The 15,720-nt window shown below is 42.2% G+C and overlaps 1 long non-coding RNA gene across 3 annotated transcripts in view; it reads right to left on the reverse strand.

The window, feature by feature from the left end:
* Window positions 1-15,720, reverse strand: part of LOC146437614 (uncharacterized) — a 44,516-nt gene that overhangs the window by 17,306 nt on the left and 11,490 nt on the right. The window contains exon 1 of one of the 3 annotated variants that reach the window (XR_014852311.1): window positions 12,568-12,670. The exons of the other annotated variants lie outside the window; for them this stretch is intronic. This is a non-coding gene — a long non-coding RNA (uncharacterized LOC146437614). Of the gene's footprint in view, window positions 1-12,567; window positions 12,671-15,720 lie in introns of those variants that run through there. 3 annotated transcript variants of the gene reach the window in all.

Raw genomic sequence — 15,720 nt, forward strand, 5'->3', positions numbered from 1 at the left:
TAATCCACAAGGGCCACTCGATGAATGCACACAGCCAGCCTGACAATGCTGCCTGCATTTAAACGCTGCTTGGTGTAAATATAGGTGAGGGCACTAATCAGCCAGGTGGCTACATGTTACCCTGAACACAAGCAATTAACTACAAGGGCAATTTTCTCCCAGAGGTTAGTTATTTCATAGCCAATTAACCAGGCAGCTTCACCCCACTTTGAACTGTGTGTGGAGTAGGAGCCACGTCTGCATCTGGACCTTCAATAGATTCCCTGTAGATTTAGCCATCAGCCCTATTCATCTTTTTCTAAAGTAGTTACAGCATCCACCTGCCTTTCAGTATTTAACTCCTTCATTTGTAAAGACGCAAGCAGAACATTTGAACAAAAAGATATTTTTATCTTTATAATAGGCGAGGCAATTTTAGCAGTATATGTCTATGAAACTCTGCATTCAGCCTTGTGTAGTGTCTTCACAAAATCAGTGAATGCACTTTATATTAAACATCCACAGTGTCTGCAAAGCTGGCCTTTGGAGAGAAATCTGTGTTCTTTCGTGTTTGGAATATGACAGGTCCAAGGAAGATTGACTGAATGCACGGGAGGAGAATACATCCAGTTAACACAAGCTAACACTGTGCTATCTTTATGTAATGCATTAATAATATAATTACACCTCAAATATTAATCGAATATGCTGAATAGCTTGGAACAGATGCATATCACAGGCTGTGTATGACTGTGTGCACACAAGCAATACTTGGATTTTATTCCCAGCAGACACACATTAGAGGCTGTTACAGAGCCTGGGTGGGACAATCCTGTGCAGCTCCTCACTCCCAGCCCTCCCAGGTGGCTCCAGGCAGGAGTGCTGGGAGCTCCAGAGGAGAATGACCTCCTGCCCAGCCCTGCCTGCTCTGCACTGTCCTTGCAGCTGAGCTCTAGCTACCCTCACACTCTGCACCTTGTCCCCTGCAGCCCACAGGCCACAGCTCAGCAAAGGATGCAGCAGGGCTGTAACTCTGATTATTATTATTATTATTGCCATGAAAACGAGTCCAGCTGGATGAGGTTTGCCTGTGGATCAGCAGCACCACAATTCCCTGTCCTGGCAGCTCTCCTGTGTCTCAGAGACACCAAGAGCCTGCAGAGCACATCCAGCTCAGCTCCCACAGCCTGCAGTGCCCAGGATGCCCCAAGGACTCCACATCCCTGGTGCAGGAAACAAAAAAGCATTTCCCAGCACTGTCCTGGTCCATCTGGAGGAGAATCAGGGAACAGTTCCATCTCCTGGTGCTGTGATTTCAAAAGTACTCCTAACCCCTGTATCTCACTCTGAAAATCTTCTCAATTTATGGTAAACAGAGTCAAGAGTGTAGAGCAACTAGAAAGGCTGGAGCTGTTGTGAATTCCTCTGAGCTTTCCTTTACATTCTCTCTGAGACATTTTAGTATAAGAGATATCTCAGATATTTTAAGAAGAAAAAAAGACACTGTGAAACAACACAAGACACACATTCTCCTTCCATAAAGGGATTAAGAGATATGAGGGAAAAGGAAGAATCTCTTGGACTTTCCAGTTTCTAGGTTGCCAAGTCCTTGCTGAAATAAGAGCATAAAAGCAGAACACAAATAGAATTTTGAATAAAATCAAATAAAATAGTAAAAAACATACAGAAATTGAGCAATGCTTCAGTAGTTGCTTTTCACTCTGGATAGGTTAATAAATCAAAATAGATATTTAAGTGAAATTTCACTGTTTATGGTCAGGATTATCAGAGAAGAGATGATTATCATTTGGCTGCATCAATTCCCATCCCCCTGCTCTTGCTATTCTCTGTGTGTCTCTCAGTAACAAGCCTGTCATTTTAAGTATTATTTATTTACCAGACAACCACAGTATTGTTTGACATGTAATAGAATATTTCCATGAATTTTATTTGCTAAAAAATAGCAACATGAAATGTGAATAAGTTTTTTAATCTGCTCCAAAAAGTAGCAAAAGCTCAAAACTAATCAAACCCATGCTGACAATTAGTTAGATAAAAGTCTGACAATGAAGTTCTGTCCACTACAGCTATTGCTATTTACATAAGAAATTTATCAATTTTAGGCAGAGAATTGGAAAATGTATGCAAGTTACACAGTCTGCATTTTAAAATTAGCTTTTCCTAGAGTAGATGGGAAATGAAAGCACAAATGCATGACCCTCCCACACTACAGATTGAAAAAATATGTTGTATCAAACATCCACATAAATTATAAAGGCCCCTTTAAAATGTCAAGTATAGATCCTACTGTGCTTAGGATGTCAGCATACCTCTTAAAATATGGGGTGATGAGGCATGGATACAATTTATAGTGGAAATCAAGTACGCTTTTCAACTTGCACAAAAAAATGTGATAAACCAAACAAATCTTCCCCTTTTCAAATTGAAGTTGAACTGCAACTGTATTAACTTCACACAAATTGTCCAGATTAGTGATATCTGATTACAGTATTTAGGGATCCACAGCTGTAATGTTATATTGCCTTTTTGTTTCCAGTAGGATTACAAAATTTAATGCTGCAGTTTTAGAAGATGAATGCATTAGTTGAAATTAGCAGTTTAGCCATTTCCATTAAATGGTGTTAAATAGAAAATTTTCATTAGTTCAGTTGTGGCACCCCTAGTTTTTGTTAAAAAAGCCCTAGTTTTTGTAAAATCAGTAAGCCAGCACTTTTAGGTTGAGCCTGCAAAGGGATGTACCTTGGCACCCTCTTATTGCAAACAGAAAAATTTCTTTTCCTAGATCTTATTGTGGGACTAAATCTGTAGTATTTCCTCTTGGTTAGCAACAATTTCCCAGGAGACACTTTTTAAAAATGAGCAAGAAGTATTTATAAAATAATATCATTTATGCTGAAAACTTATAGCTCTTGAGGACTGAAAAGAAAGAGTGGGGTGGGATAAAACATAACACTGAATTAACACTGAATTAAGAGTAGGTGTGAGTAATGTGATTTTCATACACAGAGAGAAAATTCTTGGACTTCCCTCAGTGAAAGGCAAAAAGCCTTGGCTGTGTGGCTGCCTTGCAAACTGCTTCAACTGCAACACCTTCGAATAACGAGGCTAGTTAGGGGAGAAATCATCAGTGATAATGTGGTTCTTGGGCACCAAATCCTCGCTTTCTGTTTACACGGCTCTGCCGTGCGCTGTCAGAAATCTGCCAGGATATTAGCAACCCTCAGTTTGCTCCCTTTGAGGCAGAGAGGGATGGAGCACAAAACACTTGCCGTGGAAGGTTTTTCCCTTTCCCACCGTTCTGCACTGAGCCGTTCCGAGCGGGAATGCCTTGGGAGGCGCGCTGTGTCCCGAGGGATCGCAGGGATTCTGCCCACGAGATGGCAGCCTGGGATGCTCTCTGCATCCTCCAGCCACGCTGCAGCTGCAAACAGCTTCCCCTCTCAAATGACAGCAGCCCCAGGTAGCAGGGGTGACATTTGCTTTACATTATGATACACACTAATTAATCATTAGCGATCCCAAAAGTATGTCAACTAAAAATGCTTTGCTATGGCTCATCACAGTAGGGGCTTTCAATATTGATACTGTTACACACACATATGTTCCACGGCTGCTTGTTATATACCCACGGATTTAGCGGTTTAGGCTACAGAATATCTTTTAAGTGCTGCTAATTATTGTTTGCTAAAATTCCTTACAGTCGGTAATGAACTTAATGTCTTGTACTTTATGTGATAAACTCTGGAGGTCACAAAACCATTGCTTGACTGGGAGATGAAACAGGAGTTTCACAAGCTAAAGCTGCTGCAAAGCTGACTGGAACTTCTTGTGCCACAGCCCAGGCTTTTCGAAGGGGTTGGCATTGTTCCACCCCCGTTTCAGTCTCAATACCCCTGGCACAGCTGAGCAGTGCCTAGCAAAGGTGACTGGAGACACAAGAGTTCTGGAAAATATGATGTCTGACTGCACTTCAAATGTGACCAAAGCTCCGTGTCACTTCAGTGAGGACACTGAGGTGTTGTGATTCACCTCTACCACCAAGTACCCAGGCTGGAAAATGGGAGGTGATGAGGAGTACAGGAAAGTTCATGTCAATAAAGCCGAACAGGAAGGTCAGCAGGTCCAAAAGCACCAGCAGCTCTCAGTCCATCCTCACGTGCCTTTAGCCATAGTTAAAAGCACCAAGATAGGCAGAAAGAAGAGGCGAAGAGATTTGGACCTTGGTTACAACCAAGCTTAAAATGGGAATTGTTTTTAAAGTAAGCACAACCCTTTTCCCTAGGAAGTGTCTTCAGTGGCTGTAAAGCTGCTCAGCTGTCTCATTTTTCCACCTCATCATTACTGCACAGAACAACCCAACCCAAATGTCCCTGGCAGCTCCTGCCTCGGCAGTCCTTCTCTCAGTAGTTCATCTGCAGTCATCCCGAGCACACAGCCACTCTGCAGAGAAGGATACATGGTCTGACCTTAGCTTTCAGGGTTTAGGACCTTCAGCAGATCCCTTGAAATGGCAAAGGATGTTTAGGTGCACCCCAGTGAAGGGAATAACATATGGTCAAAATGTTCTGTAAACCAAAAAATCCTGAGCTCCAAAACAGTAACAAAAGCCCTTGTTTAAAAGAGAGCCAACCAAAAATCATACATCAGGTAGGCTGACACCATTAAAAGCATCTCTGGTGGTCACTAATCACAGATTTCTATAACAGAATATTCTGAGTCGGAAGGAACCCACAAGAAACCTCAAGCCCAAGTGAATGACCCATATGGGAATTAAACCTGCCACCTGGGTGGTTTTTAGCACCACTCTTACAAACCGAGCTAGTATCAGGCTCTGCACTGGATAGCAGCTAAATTGTTTACAAAATTCTATTCTAAATATAAAAAATGAAACCTTTGAATCTGCTAGTGTTGCAAGACAAATATTGAAAGGTGAGCACAGGCTTTTGCAAAGGTTATGAACTGAATATCTATGATGCTTCTCAGGGAAGAAGAAGCAACCAACAAACATTTATTACAGGACTTTTCTCTACCCCTCTGCATCACCCATGTGTCAGAGGGACTCCTGCCAGCCTAGATGTCAATTGTTTCCCCCTACAAATGCTCTGCTGGGCACAGGAGATGTGCCCACACTCACCTCCACTCCCTCCTGTAACTACTTTGGCTCACATCCTGAAATCCTGTTTCTAATGTGAACAATTTGTTGGCACAAGTCAAGGCTAGGTCAGCATTCAACAGCTAAAGAACTGGCAAAACCATTATTGGTCTAATGGGTCAGGAAATTAGTCCTGTTCAAGTAATGGAACTATATTAAAAACACAGAAAACAAAATAAAAAGGATAAAGGGGGAGGGAGAGAGAGGCCAAAAAAAAGAAAAAGAGGAATTTCCAGTTCTGTATGATGTCAGGACCTGAGACTTTAACAAAAATATCAAATACCACTAAATACCATCTGTGAAAATTAAGATTTACAATTTACTTGACTTCTTGCATTTTTATTCCCACTAATGCACAGTTTGGGGACTATATATAATAAACCAAGATTATGAAAAATGTGACTTATGGGTTGATTCCCTGAATTCACAGTAAAGTCCTTCACACGGACAGGTGATTTCTGAAGGGGTGAGGCTGCAGAAATGCTGGTCTTGCATTTGGGTGTTCCAAGGCACCAGATGTTTGCAGCCCTGCAGCCACACATGGATTTTCCATGGAGAATCTTCTCCAAGCAGAGCCCAGAGGAAAGTTTCTCCTTTCCCCCCATGGCCACAGCCAAGGCTCACAGTGTCCCCAGAGCTCTGCAGCCCTCAGACACCTCTGCATTCAGCCACTTACATCTGCTTGTAATGCTTCTTCGTATCTAGCAACCCTCAAAAAATTTTTAATTCAACAATAAAATACTCAATATTTTGATATAGTCACTGTGCCATTCCAACACACTTTTCCTCTTTTACTTGGTTAATTCTTCAAAAGTGAAGAGAAAGCAGTAGTCAAGGTAGACCACTTGACTTCCAAACCTATATTATATATATTAGAACTTTAGAATTAAACCCCATTCTATCCTCTCCCTCTCTCTTGCCAACCATAACACTTATTTAAAATTCCCTCTTTTCCTGATGCATTACAAGTCTGAAAGCCCCCATGGCATTTTAAACTTTGGCATCTTTTCAGCAGCTCCCTGATTTATGAGCTTTCAGTTTCTACGTTCTATCTGCTTTACACTGAAGCTCAAAAACATTGCAAGAAAATAAAAAATAAATAAAAAAGAGAACTGACTTCTAGCAGCAGGATAGTGCTCCTCAAGACATGCCGATTTCGTTCCCTTCTTGCTTGTGAAACAGATGGTGTTTTATGCTTAACACAATCAGCACCATTCTCTATCTGTTGCTTTCTAACCTTCCCCACCTGTGTGAAACCCAGCCAGGGCTTAATGAACATACTTGGAGCTGTCTGGACTGAATTAGTCCCAGTAGGAGTTACCCTTCAGGTACTCCACAGTCTCTCACAGCCGTGTAACTGCAAAGAAATACAAGAAACCTTTACACTGTGGCTAATTAAATAAAGGTTTGCCTCTGCTAAGTGCATTTTTTTCCCTTCCGCAAGCAGGTAATGGCTCATGTGTTGAACTACTTTGGAAGTACTTGCCATTATCTTGAAAATTCAGGAAGACAATTCTGGCATGAAAGTGTGGGCAGAATGTGATTTTAAGCAACATTTGTCTTCCAATTTTAAACATTTTTCACTTCTACATACCAAATTATTATAATAATTACCTTGCAAATGTAAGGCATTACCAAAATAATGTTTTCAAAATTCACATACAAAACATTTTGTTCCTTCTATTCATGCCCTAAACTTGCATTTTTCCCACTTGAAATTCTACAAAAATTATATTTTTGGCAGCAGGTTCTTTAAAATGAAGATGAAATTACAAGCTGGCTACTTTGACCATATTCCACATCCCAGACAGTAAATCTTAAAAATGTCATGAAGACATTTCACATGCTAAAGTAATTTCCTTCATGCTAATTATCAGTCGTGGAACATTCTACTCCCTTAGCCTCGTCCCTTGCAAGTGCTCTAGAGTGACCCTCATCCTCCACAAGTGGTTGTTTGCTAAAATGATTGTACAAAGTTTTCTGAGATATCTTGTTTGTGTAAGTGAGAAAATGACACCTCAACAGAGTTCTCAAAAACTCTCCTAGGGCCAGCTGGAGTAGAAGAAAATGCAAATCTTTCAATGTGTGTGAAGTGATGAACCTTGCAGAAAGAGTTTCCCTCTGCTGGCTGTTGGGTGACTTCTGGAGTAGGATCAGAACATTGTTGTGAAAAACCTGACAGGGCACAAGGGTGTTCTTGAAACCAGGAAATGGGGAAACTAACATACAAGGCACACAGAGACACACTGTCAGTTATGTGTCCATAATGAGATATCTGGTTGTGAAGGAAAAGGCAAAAATTGCAGCTGAGCCCTGCACAGGCAGGCGTCCCTCCCAGGGTGACATCCAGGGACAACTCAGCATCACAAAAGGTGATAATAAAATAGAGAGCAGTGGTCAAACAAATGCCAGCAATCACTCTTCCTTACACTGCCATTTAGCTGAACTCTGGGGGGTATTGGACATCCCAAACAAGAACAGAGGAGGCACTTTGCTGTGGGCACAGCAGGAAGGGCAGATAAAGTAAAAAATGCTTTATCAACAGCTGGGAGACTTCAATAACATAGTGGTGAAGTACGATGGAAGAACAAAAGCAGGTGAGTCATGTACCACTCTTCCAAGCCATCAGGGGTTTTTCTGACATTTCTGAGATGTGCAGGCTAAACATTTAGGGACCATGGAGCTGGGGACTCTGCCCAGCTCTGATTCTGTCACAGGAACTCACAGAGGTGAAGGCAGCAGCACTGGGGGTGCAGGAGCTAAAGCCTCACATTCACTGTGGGACAGGACAGGCATTCCCATGATGTCAGACATCATCCTTCAGGTCATTGGCACAGCTTTAAACTCCAACATACCCACAGAACAAAGGGAGATGTTCTATCTGCAGGTACCAAGACACCCCGGGGAAGGATCTGTACCAACTGCAGACTAAGATACAGAACTGGGGGAGAGACAGTCTTCTCCATGGTCACTCTACCCCGGAATTCCAGTCCTTGGTCCTCTCTACCAAACCAAATCCCCTACACCTCTACCTGCAAAAGCAGCTCTCCTACTCAACCTTGGCCATGAAAAGGAAATGTAATTTTAGAGAAGTGCTCTGGATGAGGGCAAAACTCATTGGGCTGTAGAGCTCTTGGTGGAACTGTTCCATTTGGATTGCAAATCAAGGTAGCTGTTGAAACTTAACTTTTTTTGCTTAAAAAATACTGACGAGGTGCTCCTTTAGTGGTGAAAATGCAGAACTGAAGAATTCACTCTAGCTGAATCACTGAGTACAAAGGGGCATAGTGTAATTAAGTTCAGTGTCCTTGTGGGAGGGAATGCAACAAAACCTAGCACTGTGACATTAAGCTTTAGAAAGGGGATTTAAAAAAAAAATGAGGAAGCTAGTCAAAAAGGCCCTGAAGTCAGAAGTGAGGAAATTAAAATCCTTCAACTCAGCATGGAGGCTACTTAAGCAACCATAATAGAGTCCCAGAAGGAATGCACAGCTTTTCAAAGAAACACGGAAGGCAAGAAAAATAAAATTAGCATGGGAAAACAGCAAGGTTCAAGGGGTTATTTTAGCCATACAGGTAGAATTCAAAAAGAAATTAAAACCTATCTGAAGGAAAGAAACACAACCTATGGAAGGTTCTCCCCATCATGAAAACATATTTCAAAATTGGGGTCACTGAGAAATGGTCTGGGCAGAGGGGAGGAGTGTGTGTGTCAGAAGGAGAAAATAATTAATTAAAGTAAAAATTAGTAACTGGAACAATGGATTTCCAGAATATTTCAAGGGGTAATAACAGTGAATAAAGTGATTGCAGAGAAAAATAAGTTATTTTTCATCAGCATGGAGGACACTGTGGAGATACAAATTGCCCAGGGTGGTGGTGTCTAGCAGTAGGGCTAAAATCAAGGCATGGAAAAAATAAATGAATTAAAACCCCAGAGATCCCTGGAGCCAGCTGGAATAGGCAACTGCTCCCTAGGGTGGTGTAGCTGGGCACTAATCACAAGGTATGATCTTACAGTGAGCCCATATGGAAAGTGGAGAAATTCCTGCACTGAGACTCTTCCTATCTCTCACGTGCTGCAGCAAAAGCTTCTTGATGTCTTATGCAGCCCAGAGTGACCTCTGAAAATACGAGGAGACCTGAAATCTGTGGGAATGCCTCATGACCCTTCCAGACCACAAACAGCATGATGCATCACTGGTAAATGAGCCAGGAGAAGCAGAGCCTTCCTCACTTTAATTGAGTTGGGCTCCAGCAAAGCTCCCTGTCCCCAGCTGCACCCAACCTGCAGCACAACACCCTCGTTTGAGCTTCAGTCATTTGTGTGGTCTTTTAAGTAATTATCCATTGCATTATTCAAAGGAGAGCACAGTATTTACTGGATTACTGGGTCTGTACTGCCTTAAAGACACAGCTCAGTGGTTTGGGAGCCAGCTGCACTGCTGCAAAGCAACAAGCTAATATTTTTCTTTTCTGCTCCCTTTTTGAGCTACACAAGAAGGTTCTTTAAAAGAAAATGGAAATGGTGGTGCTACAATAAAAATGCAATCTATTTTATATCTTTTATGCAACATCCTTGCTGACCCAGTCACGAATCAGAGGTGGCCATGGCTCATTAGAGTGCCTCATACAGGCTCCAGCTGAAAATAGGCAAATTATCTTTCCATAGGCAAAGCAAGGGCCATTTGGGGTGGGCGTTGGGGGAGGAGGGGGGTTGGTCAAATATTGATTTCTACACGTACTAAAGGACTGACTCATGGTGTGTCCAGCTGCAGCACATGGCCAATTTCTGTGGTGATTTCTGCTTTTTAAAAGGCACATGGCCCCAAAGAAACAAAAAAACGAAGGGAGCAGAATACACAGTGGCCACTAGCTGTAGTGCCTGCGGGCTGGGGAGGTGATGGCAGCTCACACTGCAGCCCTTGGGCTCCTGGCAGCCAGCACAGGTGACATCCTCAAGGTAAGGATGCAGGAGAGTCATTGTGGTTGGCTGGGATAAACCAGAAGCACCCAGAGGCACTCAGACAGAGAATGAAGCAGGAATATATAGAAAGTGGAAAAGAGATGAAAAATAGCCCCCTCCAGTGTTTTGGAATTGGATGCTCTGCAGCTGGAGAACTTTCCCTTTGAGCTAACTGCCTGTTGGGATTGCTGCTCAGCTGGGATGGGGATAATGACACCAGGGGGTGCAGGGGGTTAATGCTCCCATTTCAGCAGTTGCTGTTTCATAGTCCAAATGGCTTTCCATGAAAAGCATTTCTGCCCTTGTCCATGGATGTGGACACAAGGAAGCACACTGGCATTCATGGATAATGACAAAGTGCCTTGTGCAAAGACACAGAGCCAGGTGGTGTTGAGGACAACAACCCTGACTGCCCAGTAACCCTCTAGAGAGAGCTAGAGGTTACCTGTCCAGCTGCAGGTAAAAGAGATCAACCACCTGACTGAGTTCAGAAGATGAGGCAGATCCAGGTTATGATACCAAAAGGGGGAAAAAATGGTAACCACTTTGTTTGGGAGACAAGGCATGCCTTCCACCAGTGGTGCAATTTAATATCCCTCCATGTCCTCTTCCACTGATGAATATTCAGATCCTGGTATTGTCTGAATAAGGAGCTGTTTGGGCTGACATTTTCATGTCAATGTAAATGAGTTTAATAAGGACTTACACAAAGAAAATTTGGAGTTCTGTGTAGCTAGAACAAGCTGTCTTTTACAAATATTCCTGGCTGTCACTGCAGCACAAGTTGAGCACAAAAATGCACCAAGCAAAAGGTCCCTCCAGCACAGTCACTTTTCCCCAACAGATGTGCCACACAGGAGCACAGACACAGGGAGAACACACAGAGGTATTTATGCACAATACTCCTCCAAGACTATTCTTGAGGAATTCCAGTGACAGAAGCCATGTCTTTTATTCAAAAAGTTTATGCTTTTCAGATAAAAATGGGTATTCCTCAGTCCCCTTTACTGCCTATAGTTCCAGCAGTCAACAGCACAGCTACTGAAACTAATCCCCAATGTATTAGCAAATAGGAGCAGAACCAGACCTCAGCCTGATCCAGTAGGGTTAAACTTATATTTCAGTGTCCTGTGCTTTTGTCAGTGTGATTTCTGCTCTGCTGATTGTAGGCTAAACTTCATCCATGTTTACACCATTTAAATGAGGATTCCTGCAGAACTGAAGGAAATTACACTGGAATTATATAAATGTCAGAGAGCAAAATTTAGTTTAATGTTACATTAATCTTTTTATCAATCACATAACTTAGACACCAACTAATAAACTCACTCTCTCACTCTCCAGAGCCAGGAGCAGGGGGAGGTTATTGCAAAGCATCACTGAAACTCTTATTTGTCCAGCTTTGGCTTGGCTGACTTCCACGAGGAATGCGTTTAGTTAATTGAAAAGGTTTTGGTTAAAGTTTGCCAGCAAGAGATCATAGAGTTCTAGGCAACACATACTGTGAGTATGAACTCCATTCAACCTTTGAAATACCTCTGTGAAGGCAGGAAATTGAAATATTGTGCTATATTGGCAACTAAACGGTCATTTATCATCCATGCTAAGTTTGGAGCACAGTGGAATGATTTTTAAACTCTGAGGGTCCTGATTAACAATTACAACGTGTGTTTATATAGATATAGATTATGTACTGAAATACAGTTTCAAGAAGAATATGAGATAATCAACAGCTGTATCCACCCTCCTATTTGCCTAAGATCAAATTTGGACTGTGCTCAGAGGCACAAACACTATATTAAAACACAATAGAGTTAAGACACCTACTGACAAAAGCAAGGAAATTCACAGTTAAGGGGGAAAACACGCCATATGTTCTGCAATACCTAGAAACAACAGGGAGCATTCAGCTCATCATTAAAGAGGCACCCAGTTGTGCTTAGGTATTGGAGAACATATGGAACACTTCCCTGCTCATGTCTGAATTTCCTTACTATTGTCAGCTTATGGATCAAACTAGACTTTTTACTTTTTTTTTTTTAATACAGAGTTCAGGGGAGGGGTTTTTTGTTCTGTTTTGTTTTAAATATAGAGTTCGGGGGATTTTTTTAAGTAGTTATTTAGTTTGCAAAATGCCATTTTAAAATTAAAATTACCAGCCCCATGGACATACATAAATTATTGCAAGTCTGCTTTCAAGAAGAGTTCAGGATCACTGGAAACCACAACTTTTAAAAATGAAGCAGTGAGTTGCTCTGGGAGTTTCCAGGCAGACACCTCTAGAAGGTTACAACTGGCAGGACTAACTGGACTTGCTGCATCTGATAAGCAGTGATTTTATTTTCTTTTCTTTTATACTTCAGCCCTTCCCTCTAAGCTATCTCAAGGTTTTAACTGCTTAAGACAATGTAATGAAACCATTGCACCACAAATGTCTATATTTTAATTACCAGGCCGTTAGGAGTCCCCAGCTGGAATTGCCAGGCACTGTGCTCGGTATTGTACATCTATTTATGAGATCCAAAGGGCTCACAGTCAAAGCTGCTAAGGAGCTAAAAGAGAAAAGATAATGGTTAGTGCTCCCATTTCAGAGCTGAGCAGCAATGATCTGCGGCTAGGAGAAGCTGAACTGGAACAGCTCGCAGCGAGCACTGAGCATCCTGCGCTGGCCACTTCTGCCTTTGAAATTAATTTGAAACCCAAAGCAAAGCAAAGCAGCACCAAAAGCCAAGCGGCAAGCGGCGCAGAGGCGATGGGCAGGCGGTGTCACTGCTGTCGCAGCTGCCCTGGCTGCCAGCACGAGAGGGCGGCATTGCCCGAGGCTGCCAGCATCCCCATCCTTGGGGCACACTGATGTCCCTCATGTCCCTTGTCGCCAGCGAGCAACCGCGGGGACACACATGGAGCAAACAGGCTGCTCGGGACTGGCACGGCAATTCACTTTGCCTCAGCTTTTTTGTTTGTTTGTTTTTAATTATTATTTCGTTTTAAAAAGTAATCTAAATCATAATAATACATATAAAATCAAAGCAAGTTATATGGTATGTCAGGTTTGTTTATGAAAACACGTAGAAATCTGGTGTCTTGGAAACCACTCCAGTCTCATTAAAATGCATATGAGTTTCGTCCTCTCATTCAAAATATACTGAGGAGGATCGAGGAGGAGTGGGGTTTGTACAAACATTAAGTCCTGTCAGATCTGAATTTTGGTTTGATCTCATATATGTACTGGATAACCGTAATTCTCATTTTCCTAGAACACAAGGTAAAAGAGTAAGTTCATCTTGTTTTCCTCCTAAACAAACCTCTCTTCCTATCTCCAAATCAGACTGTTCTTTCAGTAAAATTTAAATAATAATTTTTTTTTAATTGATGTTTTTGAAACTTTCCATTTTGACCCACTTTGTTCAGAAAGAAACAAACTCACCAATGACTCCAAGCCTTGGAGGTGTTCCAATCACTAACTTTTTAAACTCCATTTCTGTACCTTTCAAAACATCAATAAACCCTTCCTGAATGCCTGCAGTGCTCATCTCAAGACCTACAGCTGTCTCTGTACAGAAACACAATTGGTCTAGTTCCAAGGTCAGAGCCCATCTCTCCACTAGCCAAAGTTTGGAGCCTGGGCTTCAAATCAGAAACATCACAGAGCTGACAGGGAATACTCTGACAGTGACTTAAAATATTGTGGTCACCCTGCTCCAGAAAACTGTGCAAATCTGGGGATCAAGATCCTAAAAGATTGCCAGATGTGTCCTGCCAGCCTGATGGGACAGGGGATGGGATGGGATGGGATGGGATGGGATGGGATGGGATGGGATGGGATGGGATGGGATGGGATGGGATGGGATGGGACAGAGGATGGGATGCTGTTCTCATCCTGCTGAAGGAGGAGGAAGCAGGTCCTGCACGCAGGGCAAACCTGAGAGATCCAAAACCTCCTGTGCCACCAGTATTTCTGCTGGGGAAGCCGTGGGAGCAGCTTGCCCTGTCCTGAGCGGCAATTAGTCAGACAGAAGTTATATCGAGTAACAGGGCACAGAAATGTAACCTTGTGTCTGCTGAGGTGTTCCAAATTGCCAGTCATCTGGAAAGGGTGTGTGCAGGCAAGGGTCAGAAGTTTAGCAAGCTCTACACCAGCAGCATGGCAAGGCAATAAACTATCACACATGCAAGTGCAAGTATTAGCTGTGTGTACATTTGAAATCTTGAAACAGATTCGATAAAGATTTAGGACTTCATTAAGGCCTAAAGGGTTATGCTGTAGCTGATAGGCACATTTGTTTTATTAATTGAGTCATAAGTTCTGGCAGTCTGCAAATAGATTGCAAAACATGCATCAGCTGCTTTTGATTGCCACGAGAGATCTGAAAACCTGCCAGTAAGTCTGTTTGCAGCTCTTAAAAGTTCTGGCTTAAAAGCTGTTTCAAACTAATAACAATTACTTTTTTTTTTCTTTTTTCTTTTTTTCTTCTTTCAGTGTGCAAGGAGGGCGGGCAAGATAGAGAGAGAAAGAGAAGCACATGTTTTCTTTAGACACAGAGCACAAGTTACTGATGCATGCTCCTCTCAAGGAGGCTGGTTAATTCCTAGACAGCCCAAGCTCTGCCATGCCCTGGTGCCCCAAGCCTTTGTGGTTATCATCTCATGCAGCTCTCCCTGTGCTTTAGAACGAACAGCACTTGGTCAGCATCCTGCTGGAAAAGAAATATCCAAGCAAAATGGGAAGATGTCTCATTGTTTTAAATCTGTTGAGCATTCAGGACACGAATACCAAAATGAAGCAGTGCAAAGCAGGTCCTGCACTAAGATCTGTCCCAAACACTGTCAAAAGTACCAAGCAAACACAGAGCAGCTGTTTTTCTAGCACAGGACCAAGCCCAAAGCCATCATGTCACAGCTCTGAGAAGGTTTCACAGGTAGTGCTTCATGTGTGTTACTGAAGCTTCAAACCTAGTGAGACTCTCCTATTACCCCATTTAGAATGAGGAACCAGTTCATGTGGACAGCAGCCAAATGATATAAGCATTTAAGAGTCCATAAATACTCTTTCACAAGAGAGGACATAATAGTCACTGGGTCAAAGTCACCTTCCAAAAAATTTGTTACATTAGTGCCTAGTGAATAAAATATATGCTTTCTATTCTGTTAGCAGCTACATGATCCTCTTCACAATTCTATTTTAGTTTAGCCTGAATCTTCATCAGCTTTAAATAAGATTTCCCAGATTTTATTCCTTAAAGTGAACAATAAAAATTTCCAAGGAAAATCCAGCAGGGAATGGTGGCATTCCTAGTGTCCTGTGGCATTTGGAAAAGGTCATAGCTACAAAGCAATATAGTCCATTAGAGATTTAAACTCTGGCCTAAGCCTGCATCAGATTTAAGGATGCAATTCAATGCTTGACTCAAAATTTTCTGCCTAGGCAGGACAGATGTTATGGTTCTCCCCTTCATGGGATTTTTTAACACACTCTGTGAGTTCATGCTGTGTGAGACATCACTGCTCTAACCAAAACTATGCTTTTTTTTTTTAATTTTGGAGTTTCCAATCATCTACTCATGGTTCTGAGAGAACTCTCTTGTGACTATGGAAATTCAAGC

This window comes from Lichenostomus cassidix, chromosome 4A (assembly GCF_008360975.1).
Source record: "Lichenostomus cassidix isolate B80296 chromosome 4A, HeHo_3.0, whole genome shotgun sequence".
Classification (NCBI taxonomy): Eukaryota; Metazoa; Chordata; class Aves; order Passeriformes; family Meliphagidae; genus Lichenostomus; species Lichenostomus cassidix.